Here is a 4,540-nt window from a genome sequence, read left to right as displayed (position 1 = left end):
AATGTCCAAAAAAAATAAAAGTCTGGGAAAAGAACAAAGTAGAAGAACTCAGTTTCTGATTTCAAAACTTACAACACAACACCTCTATGAAACTACAGTAATCACAACCTTATGGTCCTGCCATAAGCATAGAAATATACAGTGTTAGAACAGAACAAGGGTCCAGAAATCAGCCCATACATCGATGGAAATCTGATTTTTATGAGGATGCCACAATCATTCAATAGGGAAAAAGTCTTTTCAACCAGTAGTTCTGGAACAACTGAATATCCACACGTGAAGAATGCATTTGGTCCCTACCTCATACTATACAGAAAAATTAACTCAAAATGGATCAAAGACCTAAATGTAGGATCTAAAACCAGAAAATTCTTTAAAGGAGTGCTCACTTCGGCAGCACATATATTAAAATTGGAACAATACAGAGAAGATTAGCATGGCCCTTAAGCAAGGATGACACAATAATTTGTGATGCATTCCGTATTTTGGGGATTTTGGGTGCAGGGACAGGGAATAAGAGCTTGCTCTGTTTTTACTACTGTTATTATTTTTTAAATAATAAAAGTTTTACAAAGAAAATTCTTAAAAAGGAGCATAAATGTAAATAATTATGATTGTGGATTAGGCAACAATTTCTCAAGTGTGATACCCAATGCTGAAGAAACAAAAGAAAAAACATGAATTGGACTTAATTAAAAGTAAAAATATTTGTGCCTCAAAAAATATTATCAACAAAGTGAAAACACAGCCCATATAGTGGGAGAAAATGTTTGCAAATTGTAAGTCTCATAAGACTCTACTATGAGAATATATAAAGAAATCTCTCAACTCAAACACAAAAAGAAAAACAGCCCTGTATAAAATGGGTGGAGGGACCAGGCGCAGTGTCTCATGCCTGTAATCCCAGCACTTTGGGAGGACAAAGTGGGCTGATCACCTGAGTTCAGGAGTTCGAGACCAGCCTGACCAACATGGAGAAACCCTGTCTCTACTAAAAATACAAAATGAGCTGGATGTGGTGACGCACACCTGTAATCCCAGCTTCTTAAGAGGCTGAGGCAGAAGAATTGCTTGAACCCTGGAGGCACAGGTTGCAGTGAGCCAAGATCACACCATTGCACTCTGGCCTGGGCAACAAGAGTGAAACTCCGTCTCAAAAAAAAGGGTGAAGGACCCAATTAGACAGTATTCCAAAGAAGATATACAAATGGTAAATAGATACATGAAAATATAATCAACATCATTAGTCAACAGGGAAATGTGAATAGAAACTGCAGTGAAATACCACTTCACACCCAACTAGGATAGCTATAATTTAAAAAGAAATAAAACAACAAGTGTTAGCCAAGATGTGGAAAGTTTTGAGCTATCCTACAATCCTGTGAGAAATATAAAATGGTACAAGTGATGTGGAAAACACGTGGCAGTTCCTCACAAAGTTAAACATAGATTTACCATGTGACCCAGAAATTCCACTCTTAAGAACATACCCAAGAGAATTAAAAACATTTTTTTACACAATAACTTATATACTGATGTTCATAGAAGCATTATTTATTTATTTATTTATTTTGAGACAGAGTTTTGCTCTGTTGCCTAGGCTGAAGTGCAGGGTATTATGCAATCACAGCTCTCTGCAGCCTCAAACTCCTGGGCTCAAGTGATCCCCCCACCTCGGCCTCCAGAGTAGCTGGGACTACAGACAAATGCCATTACAGCTGGCTAGCTTTTTCTCTTTCTTTCTTTCTTTCTTTTTTTCTGTTGTAGAGACAAGGTCTCACTATGTTGCCCAGGCTGGTCTCAAACTCCTAGACTCAAATGATCCTCCCACCTCGGCCTCTCAAAGTGCTGGGATTAGAGGCGTGAGCCACCAGCATTGTTCTCAATACAGAAAAAGTGGCAACAACCCAAATGTTTATCAATTGATGAATGAATGAACAAAATGAGACATACACATGTCATGGAATATTATACAGCTATAGAAAGCAATGAAGGTGAAGGACTGCTAATGCTACCAACAAGGGTAAACCGTGAAAACAATATGTTAAGTGAAGGAAGCCAGGTACAAAAACCTATGCATTGTATGATGTCATTTATAAGGAATGTCTGGAATAAACAAATCTATAGAGACAAGAAATAGATTTGTGATTCATTAGAGCTGTGGAATGGAAGAAAAGAGCAATGATACCTAAAATATATGGGGTTTCTTTTGAAGCAATGGAATGGTGCCATAAAAAAACTGTGGTTATGGTAGTATATTTGGAACTAAACAAAAGCAATTAAATTTTACAGCTTAAATGTGTCAAATGTGTGTATTTGATTTATATGCCAATAAAGCTGTCTTTAAGCCAGTAGTATTTCTATATACTGGCATTGAATAACCTGAAACAAAAATTAAGAAAATAATTTCATTTAACTAAAAATGGAATAGGGCCTGGGCACGGTGGCTCATGCCTATAATCCCAGCACTTCAGGAGGCTGAGGCAGGCAGATCACCTGAGGTCAGGAGTTCGAGATCATCCTGGTCAACATGGTGAAACCCTGTCTCTACCAAATATACAAAATTGGGCAGGTGTGGTGGCGGGTGCCTGTAATTCCAGCTACTCAGGAGGCTGAGGCAGGGAGAACTGCTTGAACTTGGGAGGTGGAGGTTGCAGTGAGCTGAGATTGCATCACTGCACTCCAGCCTAGGCGACAGAGCAACACTCCATCTAAAAAAAAAAAAAAAAAAAGTACCTAAATGGATACCATTAACCAAGGAAGTACAAAGCTTGTACATGGAGAGGTGCAAATATTTTTTTAAAGTAAAGAAGATGCACATAAGGAGAAACGCATTGTGGTTTCTCCTTGGGACTAGAAGAATTAATATTAAGATGGCAATATACCAAAATCTGTCTACATATTGAATGCAAGATCTATAAAAATATCACCAGCCTTTTTGCAGAAATGGGTGAGCTGATCCTAAAATTTACATGGAATTGTAAAGATCACTGAACAGCCAAAAATCTTGAAAAAGAGAAACAATGTAGGAGGATACACTTTCTAATTTTAAAGTGTACCTGAAAGCTGCAATAATCAAAACACTGTGGTCCTGACATAAGGATAAAAAAATAAACAGATTGGTGGGATACAATGATTGTCCAAGAATAAACCCATACATATGTAGTCAAATACTTTTTGATGGATAAGGTTTCCATGTAAATTTAATCTGGGCCGGGCACAGGAGCTCACGCCTGTAATCCCAGCACTTTGTGGGGCTGAGGCAGGTGGATCACCCGGGGTCAGGAATTCGAGACCAGCCTGAACAACATGGTGAAATCCCATCTCTACTAAGTACAAAAAATTAGCCGGGTGTGATGGCGCATGCCTGTAATCCCAGCTACTCAGGAGGCTGAGGCAGGAGAATCACTTGAACTTGGGAGGTGGAGGTTGCAGTGAGCCAAAATTGCACCATTGTACTCTAGCCTAGGCAAAGAGTGAAACTCCATCTCAAAAAAAGATAAAAGAAAATTTAATCTGGAAAATATAGTCTCCTCAACAAACGGTGCTAAGACAACTGGATAAATACATGCAAAAGAATGACATGGTCCCCTACCTCAGAATGCATACAGAAATTAACTCAAAATAGATCAAAGAGTTAAATGTAAGGCCTGAAAACATGGAAATCTTCGAAGGAAACATGGTGTAAATCTTGATGATCTTGGATTAGGCGACAGTTTCTTCAATATAACAAAATCACAAGGAACAAAAGAAAAACTAGATGATTAGCATTCTTCAAAAGAAAAAAACTCTAGGCCTCAAGGGCAATATCAAGAAAGGGAAATACCAAAAGTGGGAAAGGAGAAGGAGGAGAGGCAGCCTCCCTGGCCAGAATTGGCTGGGAGCCAGGAGTGACTTCCCAGTGCAGGGAAGGGGTGAGTAAGAGTCTACCAGTGACCCACATCCCCAACATGGAACCATGCAATCCTGGCCACAGAACTCCTTGTCCCTCCCAACCTCTGAAACTAACATAGGAAGCTGCTGGGAGACTGTGGGTCAGAATTGTTCCAGGGAGGGAGATCATACTGGGTCCCATACCCTCGCTGAGACCTAAGCAGCTACAGTCAGGCACCGTTTTGAAAACTAGCCTCTGGCAAATGCATGTGGTTATGGTAGTATATCTGCAAGTAGGCAAAAACAATTAAATTTTACAGTTTAAATGTGTCAAATGTGTGTGTATTTGATTTAGATGCCAATACAACTGGGGGTTTTGGGGTTTTTTTTTCCTTTTTTTATTATACTTTAAGTTCTAGGGTACATATGCACAATGTGCAGGTTTGTTACATATGTATACATGTGCCATGTTGGTTTGCTGCACCCATTAACTCGTCGTTTACATTAGGTATTTCTCCTAATGCTATCCCTCCCCCTGCCTTTGACAAACCTGACAAAAACAAAAAATGGGGAAAGGATTCCCTATTTAATAAATGGTGCTGGGAAAACTGGCTAGCCATATGTAGGAAGCTGAAACTGGATCCCTTCCTTACACCTTATACAAAAA

At 39.2% G+C, this 4,540-nt stretch overlaps 1 non-coding gene across 1 annotated transcript; it reads left to right on the top strand.

The window, feature by feature from the left end:
• The first annotated feature begins 381 nt into the window (after nt 1–381).
• On the top strand, nt 382–488 carry LOC112616650. Its single transcript, XR_003117691.1, has one exon. It is a non-coding gene; the product is annotated as a U6 spliceosomal RNA (small nuclear RNA).
• The last annotated feature ends 4,052 nt before the right edge of the window (nt 489–4,540 follow it).

This window comes from Theropithecus gelada, chromosome X, assembly GCF_003255815.1.
Source record: "Theropithecus gelada isolate Dixy chromosome X, Tgel_1.0, whole genome shotgun sequence".
Lineage (NCBI taxonomy): Eukaryota > Metazoa > Chordata > Mammalia > Primates > Cercopithecidae > Theropithecus > Theropithecus gelada.
Note: the sequence above shows the minus strand (reverse complement) of the source record. Positions and strands in the feature narration are given on the sequence as shown.